This window comes from Sus scrofa, chromosome X, assembly GCF_054392235.1.
Source record: "Sus scrofa isolate SSC_HxYL_T2T_F1_AM1 chromosome X, Sscrofa_HxYL_maternal_Yorkshire_Landrace_v2.0, whole genome shotgun sequence".
Taxonomy (NCBI): Eukaryota; Metazoa; Chordata; class Mammalia; order Artiodactyla; family Suidae; genus Sus; species Sus scrofa.
Window position 1 is genome coordinate 132,292,057 of NC_139401.1, and position 19,818 is coordinate 132,311,874.

The window sequence follows — 19,818 nt, forward strand, 5'->3', positions numbered from 1 at the left end:
ACTCAGGTAATTCAGAGTAATTTCTTACCTCGCGATTCTTAATCCTACCTGCAAAGGCTTTTTTTTTTTTTTTTTTTTTGGGCCACATAAGGTAACACTCAATTTCAAGGGATTGGAAGTTGCCTATCTCTGGGGGAGATTTTTCAGCCTATGACACCACCATTTGGGCTTTTCTTGGTTATTTCTACAGCCTTCTCGTGTTGAGGCAAATATTTTCACAGGAGTCCCTTGTTTGCAGCTGTTAAAAGTCAGCGGAAGAACTCCCGGAGCGCCTTCTCTGTATCCCGCCTAGAGCCTCTTCCTGGCACATGAAGATGAAATTCCGCCAGGGACCACTGCAGACCTGAGCCAGTGGGCTGTCGCCCTCAGCAGGAACTCAGCTGCTCCCGCCACAGAATCCAAGGCCAAAGACTCTGAAGGCCTCAGAACATTCTCTCTCTTTCTCTTTTTGTCTTTTTAGGGCCGCACCAGCAGCATACGGAGGTTCCAGGGCTAGGGGTGGAATCAGAGCTGAAGCCGCTGGCCTACACCACAGCCACAGCAAGTAAGGATCCGCGCTTCATCTGCGACCTACACCACAGCTCACGGCAACGCCGGATCCTTAACCCACTGAGCGAGGCCAGGGATCAAACCCGCAACCCCATGGATACTCATCAGGTTCATTACCGCTGAGCCACAGTGGGAACTCCCAGAACGTTCTTTATAGAATTTGGCAAGATGTCTTGTGTGTGCATGTGCGTGTGCACGCGTGTGTGTGTGTGTGTGTGTGTGTCACTGTAGTGAACGTTTTGAAAACCCTGAGGTTCTGGATGTCCGTTGGTGCCTTGACCATGAGGGGCTCTTCACATCCAAGGTCTGCACCTAAAGCTGACACATTGTGAAGTCAAGCAAGGCCACCTCACACTCCGGCACGCCAGCAGCCTGTGCTCAAGAGCTGCAGCCTGTGCTCAAGAGCTGCACTAAAAGGAATGGATGGAGCCCACGCATGTTAGCAGGTGCAGGCGGCCAAGCGACGCTGGGAAGGGCAGAGGGGTTGCCAGAGCAGGAAGTGTGGCGAGCCTGAGAACCTGACTCTCTTCCTGCTTGTCCTGTGCCCCGCCTCCCGCTATTTAGGGAGAGCATGGCATCCGGGCTCCTGGGAGGTGCTTCTCTCTTCAGCGAGCTGGCCCCAACCAAAGGCTGAGGGCGGCTGGGGACGTGGTAAAGTGGCCAAAGTCAGGATGCGTGCGAGGGTCAATTTTATGTGGCAACATGGCTATAGGCCTCAGTGTCCAAATGTTCCATCAGACACCAGACTGGATGTTGCCCCGAAGGTCTTTTTGAGATGTGATTAACATTTAAATCAATTCACTCGGAGCAAAGCAGATGGCCCTCCCCAGTGTGGGTGGGCCTCGTCTAATCAGTTGATGGCCGGAAGCACAGAGACTGAGGTTTCCTGGGTAGAAAGGAATTCGGCCTCTGGACTGCAGCATAGAAGCCCTGCCTGAGTTTCTAGCCTTTAGTCCCAAGACTGCAACATTGACTCTTACCTGAGTGTCCATCCTGCCAGCCTTTCCTAAAAATTCAGACTTGTCGGGCCCTGTGAATCACATGAGCCAATTTCTTAAGAAGATGGACAGATCCTCTCCTGGAGAATCTTGACAAATGCAAGGCCTATGTGGTCTCCGAGGGCTTCTGAGGCCACAGTCCACCCCTCAGGGCCCTCCTCCCTCTCAGCCCTCCAAGCATCCCTCTGTCCCCAGCGCCAGCCCTGCCCTGTGACCACGTCTGTCCTTCCTTCCCAGCCCCCGCCCCCTGTACGCTCACATCCAGGTTGGGGTTAGTCCTCCACGGCCAGGCCTGGAGAGCTCCTCACCCTCCCCGCTGACCTTGAAGAGCCCAAGTTCAAGTTCTGGCCACGCCCACAGCACCTCCCCCAGAGGAGGGCCCTGGGCGTCCTGAACTCACTCTGTTCCTACCACAACCCAAGGAGGCAGGGACCCCCATTTTCCGATGAGGAACAGGCGGGCTCAGGAGGGTTACGTGACCTGCCTGAAGTCACACAGGCAGTGCAGAGGGAGCTGAGAGCCAAGCGCCGAGCCGGGGCCCAAAGGCCAGTGTTCTCTGCCCGACACGACATCCACCGGCCTCGATGGCCCTTCCCCGCAGAGCCGGCTTAGCGCTAACGCCCAGACTCACGGAGCGACTGCTCCGCAAACATGCTCTCCTTTCCGGAGCCGCACAGGGCGCGGGCTCAGGGGCAGGGGCGGAACCCATCAGCAGTGGGCACCTACGACAGCGCGCGGCTGGAGGGGGCGGCAGTCGGGAGTCTGAGGCCCTCCAAACACAGAACTCACTTCCGAAGCGGAGTCTGCTGTAGCAGGGGCGACAAATGGCCACACTCATTTGACCACGTTGGGGAGGAGCCTAAAGAGAATGGAGCATCTGGGGAAGAGAGAGACTTTCTTCCAGTGACAGTGTTGTCATTGAGCCTGGATTTCAATAGAGGTGGTGAGGGCGCCATGGAGACGGGGCCGCTCTGTGGGGGGAAGAAAAGCCTGAATTCAGCTCCAGCCAGGAGGGCAGAGCCATGCTAGAGGGAATTCAAGCGCGACTCGGAGAGGCCTCCCCACGGCAAAAGCACAGAGGCCGCACCGGGGACGGGGAGAGGAGGCCCGGGAAGCTGGCCTGGGGCTATGCGGCCCCCCAGCTGGCATCTGATCTCTGTCCCCGCTGCGCTGCTGAGACTGTGGATTGTACTTCCAAAGGCATTTCAGCGCTGGGCCAGAGTCAGCAGGCCGAGCCAATGAGAAATCTCGGACGCGCGGAGAGGGACCTGGGCCAGGCCGGGGGTTGGGGGGAGAGACCCCTCCCCTCCAGGGAGACCCGCAGCCATCCTGATGCCGGGAAGGGCGGACGCATGAGGGACTCAAGGCAGGCTGGAGGGGCCAACGGGCCCGCCGCCTCTCCGTGCACCCCCCCCCCGCCTTTGCTCTATCCGCCCGTCCCTCCATCCACGCTCTGTGCTAGGCCGACACCTGGCTCTGGGTCTGGCCCCGGGCTGGGCTCTTCAGCGGGAGGCCGGGGAGGGCTGTGCCGTGGACCCCCTCTCCCTGCGCCTTTGTCCTGACCTGGCCCCACCTCATCCCCCAGACAAGCTGTGTGGCAGGTGGAGAAACATCACCCAACACTATGGGGCCCTAATCCCCAGAGTCTGGAAACCTTCCGGTTTGCGGCCAAGGACTGCAATGCATTTGAAGAGATTGAAATGGCAAATGGGCCTGGATGATCCAGATGAACCCTAAAAGTAACCCCAAGTGTCCTTACAGGCAGGAGACTTGACACCCAGAGATGAGGTGAGGGACGCCTGGAACCACCAGACGCTGGAAGGGGCGGGGAACGAACTTGTCCCCTGGAGCCTCCAGAGGGAGGGTGACCCTGCTGACACCTTGATTTAGACCAGTGACCCTGAGTTTGGACTTCTCGACTCCAGACTGTGGAAGAATACACTTCTCTTGTCTTAGGCCACCAAGCTTGAGGTGATTTGCCAGAGGAAACTAACATACCCCGGCCGGTGGGTTGTCAAGATTCCAGAAGAACCTACATCCATGGGCACGTGGGCTCTGGCACGTGCTCCATGAGCATCCACAGAAAGTGCCAGGCCGCGGCGTTACGTGTGAAAAGTGCAGTCAAGAATTGCAAGAGTTCCCTGGTGGCTCCACCAGTAAAGGATCCAGTGTTGTCACTGCAGCAGCTCAGGTTGCTGCTGTGAAGCAGGTTCAATCCCTGGCCCAGGAATGTCCATATGCCGTGGGCGAGGCCAAAAGAAAAAAGAAAAGAAAAGGAAAAAAAATTGCAGACTCTCCATCCTGTGCCAGCCTGGTTAGGGGAAAGTCTTCCTTGGTCTCTGAATTAAGAAACATAAAGCTGACTTGATTCCTAAGTACATCTTTGCCATCAAACCCCCAAATGTCTGGGGTTCAGGAAGTAGCTGTTCTGGATTTGGGTCACGCAGCGTGTTCAGGGAGGCCCCTCCCAGGACATATGAGGCTTTATAGGGAAGAGACACAGTGGACACGGAGGTAAGGCTGACCCGAGTCCTAGGGCCCTGCTGTCACCCCAGAGCCAGGTCCCCACCCCCAGGCTTCCCAGAGCTGGGGCTCCCCGCCTCTTGGAGGCCTGGCGGGTGTATCCCACCCTGCCAGGTGGCAGGGCCGGAGCGTCAGGGCGAGGACCCCGTCTTCTGTGCAGCCTGGCCAAGCCCGGCAGCCCCCAGGGCACAGCAACGTCACACACACATCCCCCCCACCCCGGCCCTGTAGCCGGAGCCCAGAGAGAACAAGGGCTTTGGTTGGAGGAGGAAACTGCCCCCTTCAGGATAAGCCTCCACGGCCCCTCTGTGGCCCAAAGCCACCCTGAGCCCCACGGCCCCACGGACCCTCTCCAATGCTGCCAAATCGCCCCTCCTGCCTGGTCAGGGAGAGCAACAACAGCAGAGGGTTGCTTCATGTGTGTGTGTGCGTGTGCGCGCACACGCGTGTGCACACGCCATGCACAACAAACAGCTAGGGTTACTAGATGCTACCAAGAGCCTCGTTGTGGAGGAGCCGGATGGATCCTGTTCCCCACCCCCACCCCACCCCGGGCCTCCAGAGCCACTCCCCTTGCTCAGACCAAGCAGCAGTTTATTATGAATCTTAGCCGATAGCAGTATTTCTATTTAGCCTCACATACATAAGCTCGGCTTGATCCAAAGAGATGTAACATGAGATATGTCCACTTAGCCACTGTCTGGGGCCTGTAATCGAAGCTTTGTAATTAGCATGAAGTCACCAGCTTGGTCCCCCCACCCGCCCAAGGGCTCTGGGTGGGGTGTGAAGAAGGGGTTGCCCAGGGCTCAGCCGCAAGAAACATTCCCCAAACACTGGGGAGAGGGCAGCACAAGTGCCCCCCATTGCCCGTGGACCCCACTGCTAGGCCGTGTGCCCCTTTGGGCTGGCATGCAGCCTTGGGCCACCCATGCCCCCATCCCTCGGCAGTGGGAGGCCATGCCTCAACCAGCCCCAAGGTGAGATGGGAGGGGCTGCCCCTCTTTCGGCTCTCCACCCACACCAGGGCTTTTTGCACAAGTGAGAGTCAGACTTGTGGGTGCCAGCTCCCACCTGGATCCCAGTCACATTTGAGCCAGGGTAGGGGGAAAACAGAAAGAAAATTCCCCTTCACTTCTGTGCCAGGCACTGGGCTAGATGCTGGTGACTCGTCTGGATCGGGTAGAGTACCTCCCTACCCACCTACCCACCTACCCACAGGAGGAGCCAGGTACTCAAGCATTTAAAAGCGGCAGAACTTTTAGCAAAGACGCTTGACCTTTCTGGGCCTCAGTGTCCTCACCTGTTAACTGGGCTAATAAGAGCAACAGAAGCTGAGTTTCTAATGAGATAGGATAGAGTAAGAACTTCCAAGAATTTAAAGAGGTAGCCAGTGTCATGGGTATCCCCCCCACACCCCCCCAGTGCCTGAGGAGGAAGAGAAGGGCCTGGAAATGCTGCCACACATCTGGTCCTTAGAAATCCCTGCAGGACTTTGGCCTGGCTCTCAAACTGATGCTTTCACAGCCCATCCATCCCTGTCCTTCAGCTTGTGAACCAGGACCCTCTGCTGAGAAGTCCGGGTAGGAGCCAGGCCGTCCATAAAGGTGGGTAGGAGCCATACCATCCACAAAGGTATGGAGGAGCCAGGCCATCCACGTAGGTGGAGAGGGCATGGGAGGCAGAGCCGCTCCCTACTCCAGATTGACACCAGAAAGCACCACATCTGGGACCAACCACCTCTGATTTGAAACTCCACACCCACGGCCCACCTTGGCCCATTCTCTGACAGCAAGTCCTCGATACTGCTGATAAGCTGAACTCCTCTAGCTGTATCCTGCCAGAGTATGAGACCTGCTCTAAGAGAAGGTTTAAATAAAACCCAGAGCCTCACAACATAGTACCTCAAATGTTCAGGATACAGTCAAAATCACTGGTCCCACCAAGAACTAGGAAAATCGCAACTTGAACGAGAACAGACAATCAAGAGACATCAACACGGAGACAAAAGAGATGTTGGAATTGTCTGACAAGAATTTAAAGCAGCTGTCACTAAAAGGCTTTGGCAGCCACCAACAAGCCTGCTGGAGACAAATGAAAACAAGAAAGAGAAGATATAAAAAAGAACAAGATGGCATTTTAGATCTGAAAAACCTGGTAAATGACAAGAACATCTCTGTCATTAAAGTCCCAGGAGGAGGGGAAAAAGAAAGTGGTCCTGAGAAAGTATTCAAAAAACTGATGACTGAAAGACACAAACCTACAGATTCAAGAAGCTGAGTGAACCCCAAATAAGACAACTTCAAAGAAATATATGCCAAGGCACATCCCAGTCCTGAAAAGCAAAAAAGACAACAACTCTTGAAAGGAGTGAAGGAAGCTCATACCTTCCTTATTGGGAAAAAACAATTTGAATGACAGCAGATTTCTCCTCAGACACCATGGAGAAGGAATGACACAACATTTTTCAAGAACTGTCAATCCAGAAAACACATCTTTCTGAGGGAAAACTGAGAGAATCTGTCACTACTCCTTAAAAGAATGGGTAAAGAAGGGTCTATACATAGAAAAAAAACTGATAAAACAAGGAAGTTGGAGCATTAGGGGAAAAGAACAACCAAAAGAGTAAAAAGACAGGTAAAGGCATTAGACTTCCCTCTTCTGAAATTTTCTGAATTATGTCGATGGAAAGAAATAGGGCAAAAATCTTAACAGCAGTTGTTTCTAAGAGGCGGAATTACAGGTGGTTTTCTCCCGGTGGTTTTCTTTCTTGTTGATACTTTTCTGGTTTTGCCTGGATTGTCTCCATAAGGACTCTTAGGTAATTTTGAAAAGTGAATGTACAACAGCAGAACAGCAAAGCGCTGAATTACATAAAGGCGAATTGCTCCTGGAGAAAAGCAGGGGAAGCAATTCATTCCCTTCCAGGGGAATTTAGGAGGACTGCCTGGAAGAGGTGGCATTTCATTTGCCACCTGGAAGGATGCGTGGGGTGGAGAGGGCTGGCGGAGAAATGCCGAGTTGGAAAAACGACATGGATGAGAAAGCAGAGGACACTGCAGCAGGAGGTGAGGCCAGCCTGCAGGGGGGATGAAGGACATAGGTGAGTCACCACGAGTACTGGAAGGGTCCCCAAAGGGCCTTCTGGGCTTGGCCAGCCCCAGCGCGAAAGGCAGATCACATGTGAAGTTTGTAGACTGCGAGGCCTTGGGACCATGGCGCATGGGGTCAATGAGGTGCCCTCTCCTTGGGCCCTAGCTTGAAGTGGGTGGATGCACTCGCCGAGCCCGCCTTCCTTCACAGAGGAAACAGCCCTACCCGCCCTTCCTGTGCCTCCCCCTTCCCCTCTCCCCCTCTGCTGAGGGCGGAGCTTCCCTCGGGGGAGCAGGACAAACACCAGGATGGCCCCTCCTACCTGCTCTCCTTCCTGACCCCGCCTCTCTCAGACACGACTTAAATAAATAAATAATAAAAAGCTCCCTCTCTCTTCCTATGCTGTGTGTCTCTCAGTCTCTCTCTTTCTCTCTCTCTCTCTCTCTCTCTCTCTCTCTCTCTCTCTCTCTCTCTGTGTGTGTGTGTGTGTGTGTGTCCTCTTTCTCAGTGCTCTGGGGATGGACTGGAAGAGGCAGGTACCAGAGTGAGCCTAAAGATGTGAAAAGGAGAGAAATGGGAGAAAAAGTACTAGAGATGCCCATCCAGCCAGTAACGAGGTAGAAAGAGTTGGGACTTTGGGGGCTGAAATCAAAGTAAAGAGTGGCCTGTCCCCGCCCTTGTCAGAAAGCAGGGCATCTCTTGGCTAGAGGTTTGTTTTGTAAGAAGATCAACAGCATGTTCAAAAGAGAGGTTTCTGTGGAGCTGGCAGAGTTCCCGCCTTGCAAAAGGCTGCTCTGTTGGGCACTGAAACACAAGTCAAGCCCCAAAGAGCCACTCCGCTGAGCTGGGCTTCTGCAGGGAACCAGACACAGGCGCTTCTGTAGAGAGACAGTGAGCGGTGGGGGCAGAGAGTGGGCTAGGAGCTGAGATCTTCAGCCCAGAAGGGAAGCGGTTCCACCCGAAGCTTTGCCAGCCCAGAGCCACCGGAAGGCTGGGGGAGAGAGGCGAGCAAGAAGGCAGTGTGTGGCCCCCACCTGCCAGGGCATCCTTGGCCTGGGGCCCGGCCCCGCCCTCTGAGGTCCGTCCTCATCCGAGCTGAGCTGCGGCTGGGGCTGTTCTCAGGGGTGTGGAGTCAGCTCCTTTCCAGGGGCACGCGGTCACCTCTTGGTGGACTTTTGCTTGAGGACCCCCTGAGGGCCTTGCCGAGCCTCCCTTAGATGGCAGGGCGGTCTAGACGTTTCCCTGGGACCCTCCTTCCCAGTCTCCTTCCCTGGGGGTCAGACCCTCCCATCCCGGAAGCTCTTCAGACTTCCCGGCTCCTCCCTGTTTCCTCCCACAGGCCTTTCCTCCAATACGATCCTGGCATACAAATCCCATCTGGGCCTCTGCTTCTTGAAGGATGGGCCAGCGCAGCAGGAGAATTTCTGCGCCAACATCCCCACCAGCCGGGTTCAGGGAGGCCCCGGGCTGCAGCCTCACGACCCGGCCTGGTCTGTCTGTCCAGGATGGACTTTCAGGAGACACAAGGCAGTGACAGATGAGAGCCACGGGGAGTCTGCACCCTCAGGTTGGCACGTGTTCCCTGGCCCTGGGGCGGGGGGAGGTCACCAAGTGCCGCTCCAGCCTTCCCGAGAGCTACCCAGCGCTGCTCAAAATCTAGTCTCTCCCGCTGCCCTTTCTTCCCACTAACCTCCCCCTTCCTGCTCCTTCTCCCCTGAGTAAACTCAGCCCCTCACCAAGGGCCCCGGGGCACAGAGGTGACGCAGAGACTGAGCAGGAGCCTTCCTCGGCTTCCCCGCCGACTTGACCATCTCCAGTCAACCACCACCCCCGCCACCTCTACCATCGCCTCCACCCCCACCCCCCCACCCGCCACCTCTACCACTGCCACATCCACTTCCACTACCATCTCCCCTATCACTTCCGTCACCATCACCTCCATCTCCACGTCCGTCATCATCACCGCTACCTCCACCGTCACCTCCACCGTCACCTCCAGCATCACCATAATCACCTCCCTCTCCTCTACCACCACCTCCGCCCATATCTCCATCTCTACTCCCACCTCCATCTTCACCAGGTCTACCTCCTCTGCCTCTTTTTTTTTTTCTTTTTAGGGCCACACTGGTGGCATATGGAGGTTCCCAGGCTAGGGGTCGAATCGGAGCTACAGCCCCCGGCCTACACCACAGCCATAGCCACACGGGATCTGAGCCTCATCCGCACCCTATACCACAGCTCATGGCAATGCCAGATCCTTAACCCACTGTGTGAGGCCAGGAATTAAACCTACAATTTCACGGTTTCTAGTTGGATTCATGTCCACTTCACCACAAGGGAACTCCACTCCTCTGCCTCTCCACCTCTACCTTTACCAACACGACCACTACCATCACCACCACCTTCACCCTACCCTACAATTTCTTCTGCCACTTTCTATAAGACTCTAGAAAGTGCTCTGAGCACATTATTGTGCCACACCTGGCAATGTGATGGTAGAGCGGGGCCATGGCTTCTAGCTTAAGGCTGATCCGCATTCAGGTATGGGATCTACCCCTCATGGCCTGTGGGACCTAGACCAGATGTACCTGAATTTCCTAAACAGCGGTTTCCCAATTTGTGAATCGAGGGTAGCAAGACTGTTGGAAGGACTACGGGAGATCAGCCACACGAAAGGCTCCAAATGAGCTGCCATTGTTCCCACTCAGAACATCAGCCTTATCACTCTCACTCAGGGAAGCCGAGGCTCACCGAGGAGAGCAGAGTACTTTCATTCATTTGGCATTCGCTGAGTACCAGCTCTGGCCAGAGCCCAGACTCACTGCCGGGCATTCACCAGCGCTAGAGGAAGACCTTGGGCCATACGGCTTAGAGTCCAGGGAGGAAAACGGAACACGATCCCGCCATGGAGGCACCAGCTCCTCTCCACCCGCGATGCTCTCCCACCGCCATCAGCTCTTCCGACCCCACATCAGTCTTACGGCGTGAGAATAGTTCTTGTCCCCATTTCAGAGTTATGGCCACTGAGGCTCCGAGAGACCTGGTGCCTGGGCTGCAGGCACGGAGCTAACAGGTGGCAGAAGTGCTCTGGGAGCTTTTAGCCTTTGCCACCCCCTGAAGGTTTGTGATTTTTTTTTTTTTTCAGTAGAAGAGCCCCCTCCAACTCCCTCTCCCTCTCTCTTTCCTACACCCAACCACTTCTCTCTCTCTCTCTCCCACACACACCCAACCAACGCTCTCTCTTTTCATTTTTATTTTTATTTTATTTTTCTTTTCATTTTTAGACCGAAAAACGCTAGGAGGTTCAGGGCCGTCCAGCATAATTAACGCCATTCCTCTGTAGGCGCTGAAGTGTCCCGTGCTGTCACCCTGACTAATCCTTCGCCACAAGCAGGGCTCTGGCCCAGAAGCCAGGTTGAGGCCGTCGATGGTGGTGACATCGGATGAGGCCCTCCCTCCAGGCTCCAGGGCAAAATCCGTCCCAAGCCTGTGGCCCAGCCTTCTCCCAGGGCAGCTTGGAGCTGGCTCCTCCCATAGGCTTCGGGAAAGCCGGCCTCCCTGGGCCATCCATCTGCCCAAACTTGCGTCTGAGGTGGTCATCCAGGGCATCTAGGCAGGGCTTCCTGTTTCCAGCCATTGTCAGAGGCGCACGAGGCTGGGTGGAAGGGGAGCTGGCTCTTCTTGTCTCCCAACTTCCCCGCTCCTCCGCCCCGGAGTGGCGGCGGCCGCCGCCAGGCACCCGATTCCTGAGGAGCTGGTAGGTGGGGCTGTCACCCCAGCCGGTCTGCCCTCTCCCTCCTCCACCCCATTATCAGCCTGGCAGTTTGTATACTTAATAGTATGAGTAAGTGACAATTACATAACCCTCCCTCCCCAAGCGGAGGGAGAGAATGTTGTGGCTGGGGTATTTTTGTGTCTTACTTTTCCGGCTTGCCAGGACAGCCACATGTAAGCGCTCACACTCTATTTTGGGTCGGTGCTTCATGAATAAAACAGGATATTCGGCCAAATTCAGAACACGCCTTCTATCATGAACTTGGAGGTCAGGTGGACCTGCCGGGCCTCTCCCCCGCCCCGCCCCCGCCAGCAGCCGTACACCAGCCCTGAGCCGGTGGGAGCAGGAAGAAAGATGCTGCACTAACCCACTGGCTTCAGGGCTCCCGAATTCCCCCGAAGTGAGGGCAGAGCGCACTTCCTTCCATGACAGGCAACCTGGGCGCTGATACCAGGGCCTTTCTGCCCACTCTGCTTCCAGCCTCCTCCTCGGGCTCCGAGCTGACGGGTGCCCGCAGCCCCGGGGCTGGCTCCGCCCCCCTCCTGCCAGCCCAGGGCACCAAATCCGAGGCGCCTCTGCCCTCTGACAAGCACTGTTTCTAAGAGCCTGGGGTGACTCTATGGCAAGTTAGCCGTGTGGCTTTAGGAAAAACCCTTCACCCCTCTTGGGCCATCTGCTGTCTGTAAGGCAGGGAACACGGAGCTCGCGAGCTCCGGCAGGATAACAAGGGGACCCACTGGGCGGGCACCCGGTCCCCAACCCGCATCTCTGGGCTCCAAACTGTATAACGCCCCATCGTGCTGAGTTTGGTCTTAACCCAGAGCTGAGACAGGAGCATTCATGGCTAAGGTCAGCTCCCCCCGGGGCTCTACCTTGGCGGGGAGAGTCATTACTCACATCCATTTGGATTTGCCAAGTTTGGGCTCCAGCAAAAGTCCTCTGCACACACGCTCCCTCAGCTTGGGAAGCAAGTCATGGCAGGGGGGACATTTCGTCTCCGTCTTATTTACTCTGGAATCCTCGAAGGGGAAGCCCTTTCTGCACCATCAGCCCCTCTTTGCAAGGGGCCCAGCACCACAGAGGGGCCCTGGCCCCCTCCCCTCCGCCACCGCTCACACCAGCCCTGGCCCGGTGGACGAGGCCCCGAGGAGCTGCCATGGAGGCCACCACAGCCTGCCCACAGGACAGGGCCCTCCCGGCTCCGGCCCAGATCCCCTTGCCTCGCTGCCAGAAGGTCTCAGGCCCCCTCTGGAAACACCAAGCTCTGGGATGCAACTGACATGGGGAGTGGGCTGTATTTTCCTTGGCTGCAGGCAAAAGGTGCAGGTACTGCTAAGTGCTAGAGTAGGTGTGGGTGAGGACAGGAAAGAAGACGCCGTGTTTCTGTTCCTGAGGCCACAGAGGGCACACCTGGACCTGCAAACCCCTGCCTGCCCCTCCCCCGCCCACTGCCAGGTTCACACTGTTCCGCCTGCTCTCCTGCAGGGACACCTCCAGGCACCCATGGCTTTCAGAGCCCCACCCCCCAAGTCTAGAGAAAAGTCAACAGGCAAACACAGACGAAGGAGTTCTGAGGTCTGAACCATCGAAACCCCTGCATATTCTGTCTCCATCTTGGAGACTCCCAATGCACGGAGCACAGAAAATGCCCTGAGAAGTCCTGCAGTTTAACTTTGAAGAACAGGAGTTCCCATTGTGGCTCAGGGGGTTAAGGACCTCACACGTAGTCTCCATGAGGATGCAGGTTCAATCCCTGGCCTTGCTCAGTAGGTTAGGGATCCTGTGTTGCCACAAGCTGCAGCACAAGTCGCAGATGCGGCTCGGATCTGGTGGATTTTGTTCCTCCAGAATGCACATGTCCTAACCTCTAGTACTTCAGACTGTAACCTCATTTAGAAATAGGGTCATTGCAGATGTGATTAATTAAGATGAGGTCATCCTAGGGGAGGGTGGGTCCCTAATCCAGTATGAGCAGCATGAGCTGCTTTTACAAAGTGGGAATCTGGAGTCATCACACATACAGAAGAATGCCATGTGAACATGAAGGCAGACACTGGGGAGACGTTTCTATAAGCCAAGGAATGCCAAAGACTGCTAGCAAACCACGAGAAGCTGAGAGAAAAGCGTGGAACAGATTCTTCCTCACAGCCTTCAGAGGGACTCAACCCTGCCAACATCTTAATCTCAGACTTCCAGCTTCTAGAAGTGGGAGGCAATACATTTCTGCTGTTTAAGCCACGCGGTCTGGGGTACTCCGGATCACAGCCACAGGAAACGAATACACCTCTGTTCCCATCCCCTACCTCTGACCTGATTCTGCCACTTACGCTCAGTGGATGGCGTGAGAACTGTGTCCAGGCCATTCTTCTTACTCCTTCGGGCCAGGAGAGTTTGGCTAAAAGGCTTTTCCATAGGTCAAGTGCAGCTGGCCGCACTAGCCCGAAGTTGATTTCGTCTCCTTGAGACAGGGCAGGATTGACCGGCAACGATGCTCAGCGGTTTTGATCCATGAAATCTCTCTCGGATTCTGTCCTGGGAAAGTCACGTGTATGCAGGAAAGTTTCACACCCAGAGAGATCCAATGGAGAAAAACCAGGAATCAACCAAGTCCTGCAAATGAGGGCGGGTTAAGACAATGAAGCTCCACCCACTTGGTTGGATGTGTGTTGTCTCAGCTTTGCATTCCTCTCAGAAGAAGACTCTGACACAAGATGCTTTTGAGACGTGGTCCCAGGGAATGGGAGCGTAGGACTAAAGACTGGAACGAGATGCGTCACTGAGTTGAGCTCTTCATCAAAGAAGGCCCCAGTGAAGCCGGTCTCGCGTTTCCAGATTTGCATACGTGCCGAGAATGCTAGAAGCAGTTTACAGCTGATGGTCTCTGGGGCGTGAGCTTATTTTTGGCTCTTGTCTCTTAATTTTCTTCTTTGCATCTTTCTGTATTTCCTAAGTTGTCTTTAACTAACAGGTTTTCCTTTTCAAAGGAAAACACCATGACAGCACAACAGGCCCCAGGCAGCTTCGTGGGCGTGCGACCTGGGTTTGGTTTCACGCTCTGCTGGCACCTTCCTGAAACTCTTAACGAATTTTTGAAGTAGGGACCTGGCATTGATTTTTGGCCCTGAGCCCCGTCCCTGTGTAGCCATTCCTGACTGGGCCCTAATTCTAGAATCTGCTTCAATCGGCTTAGGTCTGGGGCAGGGCCTGAGAACTTGCATTTCTAAGGAGCTCTAGGCGACATTCTTACTACCGGTTTGCCACTCACACTTGGAGAACCACTGTAGAATCATAGAAAAGATTGCACGGACTAAATAGCCCCTGTGAGCATTTAAGAATGTGTTTACAGGAGTTCCCGCTGTGGCTCAGCAGGTTAGGAAGCCAACACAGTGTCCATGAAGATGCAGGTTCAACCCGTGGCCTCCCTCAATGGATTAAGGACCTGGCATTGCCACAAACGGAGGCATAGGTCACAGACGTGGCTCAGATCGGGTGTTGCATAGGCCGGCAACTGCAGCTCTGATTTGACCCCCAGCCTGGGAGCTTCCACATGCCGCAGGTGTGGCCCTAGAAAAAAAAAGAAAAGAATGTGTTTCTAGACCATGCACCACTTCGGAATAGACAAAATATATTGAAGAGCCCTCAGAAATGAAGATACAGCAGCTCCCCAATGAGGATGCAAATCCATGAGAAGCCCCAGCCTGTGGTTCAGGGGCGGGGGGAGCCACGGAGGGCGCGGCCAGCATGTAGCTTACCATTGGTCCCTATGCTCTCTGTGGGTTCCCAGCTCTGGGCGGACTGGCAACAGCGGGCAGGCTGCTCAACCCATCTCCATGCAACTTTCATCCTTCATGAGCTGGGATTCGATTCATCTCACAGAGCTTCCTGTGATGGCTGACGGTCTTAAAGCCCTACTTCATGCTTCTTGAGGACGTTTGTGCCCTGGGGGGACCTCAGCTCCCTGTTTCTCCTCCACTAGACTGTGAGTTCTGCTGCGAGCGGGACCCCTCTCGGACCTGCTGGCATCTGCTGACCCGCGGCTGCGCAGAGGCTCCTGAGGAGGGGGGGTGGGGGCCGAGGGTGCGGGGCCACTCTCCACAACACCAGTTAGAAACCGCAGGACGGCTCTGCAGTGAGCCGGAGCCCGGAAAGGGGGGCCACGTCCGAATTCTTGCTTTACTGTCCGCAAATTCTTGCTGTCTGTCTACCTCTGGCTTTGCCCCCAGAGAAGGTCCCAGCAGCAAGAGGAACGTGCAGGACGCAGAGGTGGGAGGGTCTGTCCCCCCCCCCACTCCCTGGCCTGCTCCCCCCATCCCCCTCACCCCATCCCCCCAGACTCGAGGCTGCCGAGACAGCAGCCTGCACCTGCTCGCCTCTGCTCTGGCTGTTTTCCCCGTGGGTGAAAGATGATGGGTCGGTAATATAAGTCAGGCCACCTCCCCGCTGCTGCCCTGTCACAGACTGGACAATCGTCAGTGCTAATCCAGGCAGCTGGGAAGTGAGGCCTCCCAGATCGATGCTAATACCTTCTCGTGTTATTCAAACAGGTCTTGCAAGGGCCAGTGAAGAAATTCACTTTGCCACGCGGGGGCCACCGCGCCAACAGGCTAATTGGGTGTCGCTTGCGTCTGCTATTGAATCAGGTCTCTTTGGCCCATAAATCAGGGCCACGGATCTCAGCCAACTAAAGAGTGAGCTGCTGGCAGTGGTGACCTGACATGGACCCAATCCGGTGAGCTTTGGCAAGGGCCTCGTTCCTCTCCGAGTTCCATGTTCAGCCTGCCAGGCCTCAGAGCGTGGGTGTGCAAGGCCCCTGGGTGGAGGCAGGGCAAGGCTGCCCAGCCATTGCAGTGGGTGCCACCCAGTCCCCTGGAGACATTCTGGCTGAAGCTTATGGGCCAAAGCAGATGTGGGTGCTAGAGCGGGCACGCCCTGCTAGAGCGGGGCGGGGGGCTACCCAAGGACACTGATGCCCCACCAGCCCGGCTTCTGGCAGAGTCGGTGATGGAAGTCCAATCCAGCCAAACCCAAGCAAGCTCTCCCGTTCCCCCATGAGCCCCAAGTGTCACACAAGTATTGGAATGACAGGTCCCCATACCCACCAGGACAAACGGGGTGACTCTCTGCACAGTGCCTGGCTCACGGCCAGGATTTAAGAGCTAACTCCCTCCTGCATGGGTTTCTCGTGGCTGCTGCAGTGAATTAGCACCAACCTGTGGTTTAAAACAACACATATTTATGCTCTTACTGTTCCGAAGGTCAGAAGACTGAAATGCGTGTCACGGGGCCAAAGTCTGGGTGTCTGCAGGCTGTGTTCCTTTTGCAGGGTCGCGGGGAGAGTCTGTTTCCTGCCTTTTCCAGTCTTTGGAGACCGCCACGTTCCTTGACCCACGGCCCTTCCCCACATCAGTCCAACCTCTGGCTTCCCTTGTCACATCTCCTACAGCCTCCTCTGACTCTCTTAGATGGCATATGGAGGTTCCCAGGCTAGGGCTTGAATTGGAGCTGCAGCTGCCGGCCCACACCACAGCCACAGCAGATCCGAGCCGCGGATATGACGGCTCTTAGACGACCCCTTCTGATTACACTCAGGGCCCACCCTGATTTCCAGAGAAATCTCTCCGTCTCAAGGGTCTTTAGTTAGTTAGTTCTTTTAGGGCCGCACCTGGGGCATATAGAAGTTCCCGGGCTAGGGGTTGGATCAGAGCGGCAGCTGCAGGTCTACACCACAGCCACAGCAACACCAGATCCAAGCCCCATTGGTAACCTACGCCACAGCTTGCAGCAACGCTGGCTCCGAACCCATCAAACAAAGGCAGGGATCAAACTGCATCCTCACAGAGACAAGGTCAGGTCTTTAACCTGCTGAGCCACAACAGGAACTCCCTCGAGATCTTTCATTTAATGCCATCTGCAAAGTCCCTTTTGCCACGGAAGGTCACATATTCCCAGGTTCGGAGAGTCAGGGTGCTGACATGTTGGGGGGCGTTGTTCTGCTGACCACACCTTCTCTTCTCCGTCTGGGGCCCCTCAGACTCACAGTGGGGCACCCACTCCCAGCCAGGCCCGTTAGCAGCCAACTCAGGGGGCTCAGAGCCAGGAGGGCCCTTGAAAACCATCCACTGCATCCAGCTCTGTCTAGTCCGGTTCCCTAAGAGGTCCGCGTCCGAAGGCAGAGACCCAAGCTGGTCATGTTCACTGCCAAACATGACCCGAACGTGTTCCCTGGCCCATGGCAACGGCCCTGGGTACATCTGTGTCGGCTGCATGTTGTAGAATGACTTGGCAGGCACGACACAGGTGCCTCCCGACCTTCCCCCTTTAGCAGAGGGCAGCAATTTAGGGTAGTCTGACCTATTTCTTTTTAACGAGTTCCTAAGATGGGGACACTGAGGCCCGGAGAAGGGGACAGCCTTGCCCACAGCCACACAGGGGGAGCAGCATCCAGACCGAGTGGTGACCCCCACTGGCCTCTCGGGAGCAGGTCCAGGAACTGAGAAGGGGACTCGGAATCTCCCCTTGAGAGGACCCTGCCATTGGGGACAAAGGGCTGGGGGCAGCCTGCCAGGGAGCCCCTCCACCTCCCAGCACCCTGAGCCTCGGCTCCTGGAAGAACCGCCCCTGGGCTGCTCAGCCCCATCCTGCCACGCGCACGTCAGCCTGAACCCGGGGACAGGTGGCGGTGACTCAGCATTTCCAAGGGGGCCCAGCAAGGGCTGCTGCCTGCTGTTCACACGCGCTGTCACACACAGGCACACACATAATCCTATATACACAGACTCTCCCACAGGCGCACACATGCACAAACACACACACTCGTATATACGCACACAGCACACACACATACACATACGCGAGTGTGCACAAGGCCACATGCCTCTCCCAAGGGCGAGATTCAAGGCTGCCTGCCACCCCCACCCCCGCACTGCAGTCGCTGCCTCCTCCGCCCCCACCGGGGGCCAGAGTCTCAGCCTGTGGGACGAGTGGGACACAGAGGCTCCGTGCCAGACCTGGCTTCCGTGCACAGAGACGTCTGGGGTACCCCCCCCGGGGGGGGGGGCGACATGCACATGCTGTGTGCACGTGTCTGTGGGCGAGCCTTGAGCCTGCTTCTGGATGTGGCGAGAGTCGTATCTGTAGGGTGTGTGCAGTGCCAGGCACGCACATGTGTGCACGCGTGTGCGTGTGTGCCTGTGTGTTACGCTATGTTGTTATAGCTCAGGCTACGTAGACCACAGACCTGCACTTCTCACAGTACAGGAGGCTGGAAGTCCAAGGTCAAGGAGCTGGCAGATTTGGTCCCTGGCGGTCACCTCTGTTCCCAGCTTATAGACAGATGCCTCCTCGCTGCATCTTCACACGGTGGGGTCTTCTAAGGACGCTACTCCTATAGGGGAGCTCAACCTTCACGACGTCATCTAACCCTCAGCACCTCCCAAAGCCCTGTGTCCTGATGCCGTTGCTTCGGGGGTTAGGAATTTGGGGGGGACACACTCACCCCACAGCAGTGCCTGTGTGCACATGCGTGTGTCTGCCTGATGTCCACGTGTGCACACGTGCACATGCGTGTGTGCCAGATGGTCGGCAGCTCTGCCAGGAGGCTGCCACCACTGGCCTCTGTGGATTTCCGGAGCGAGATGGCCCGCTGGCTTCTCCAGATAGCGCTCTGCACTGTCCGGCCCCAGTCACAGCCCTTCGATCACCCCCTCGTGCGTGGGAATGGTAAACATAGGCGAGGCCAAGGGCACCCGGAGCCCCCTGGGGACTTCGGCCCTTTCGGTCTCCGTGCGGCTCACCCTCCCTGCCTCTCTTGCTGGTCAACCCCTATTTGTTCTTGGAAGCCCAGGCCCGCGCCCCCTCCCAGCCAGCCCTGCTCGCCTGGCGGCTTGCACCCCAGAAGGCTTCATCACTGTCGCCGTTGCCTGTGTTCCCGCAGAGCTTTGCAAGCATCCCTCTCACAGCACCTGCCAAGTGGTACTTTAGATATTTCTGTCTCCACAGCTACCCAGGCCGGGCCTGGCACTAATTCGCTTTGTCATGTTCGGCACCCATTTGCTGAGGGACTGGGAGCGTTTCTACTCTTGTCCCGTGGAGACCGAGGGGCCATGCCCAGGGGCCACAGCTCCAAGCCCCTGAGAAGATCGAGTCCTGTCTCCCCACCGACAGCAGAGGGCAACGAGGCAGCCCGCACTGCGGTTGAGGATGGGCGCCCTCCACGTCCTCCCAAACAGAGCGCCCTCTGCACCAGGCCAGGGGGCCTGCAGCTCCCCGAGCGCTGGGCTGATCGCAGGCTCGAAGGCCACTGCCCCTCCCTGGACCAATGGGGACACCAAGGCCCAGAGGGCAGCACCTGACCAAGGGCCGTCAGATTCAGGGTTCACCCACGCCCCGTGTGGCCTACGAAAGCCTGTATCACAAGCCCCGTCCCGCTGCCAGGTTCTGGAAATGTCGCCACAGCTCAGAGCACCGAGGCCACCAAGGAGATGAGGCTAAGGGGCCGTGCTGGCCACCAGCGCTGGTTTCTCCGAATGGAATCCTCACGAGTGAGCCACATACCACAGCCTCTACCCACCACCGGCTGCGTTCCCTGTGCCCTTGGTAAGCCTTCCAACTAATTTCTGCGGACAGAGGGGCTTCTAAATCCCCACCGCTGGACAAGGGAAGGAGCCCCAGTGGTCCTGCCTGAAACCTCATCACAAGCCTCGGCAGGGCCCAGGGAGCCGAAGAGACAGATCCCGGCCAGAATTTGCAAGGCGGGCGTGGGGGCGGGGCAAGGCGTCTTTGGAGGTTTTATTACTTTTTGCTTCGTGATGACTGGCTCGGAGCCCACACATCCCTTGAATACATAATAGGGAGCTGGGCGAGACCGCAGGAATAAATCGTGTT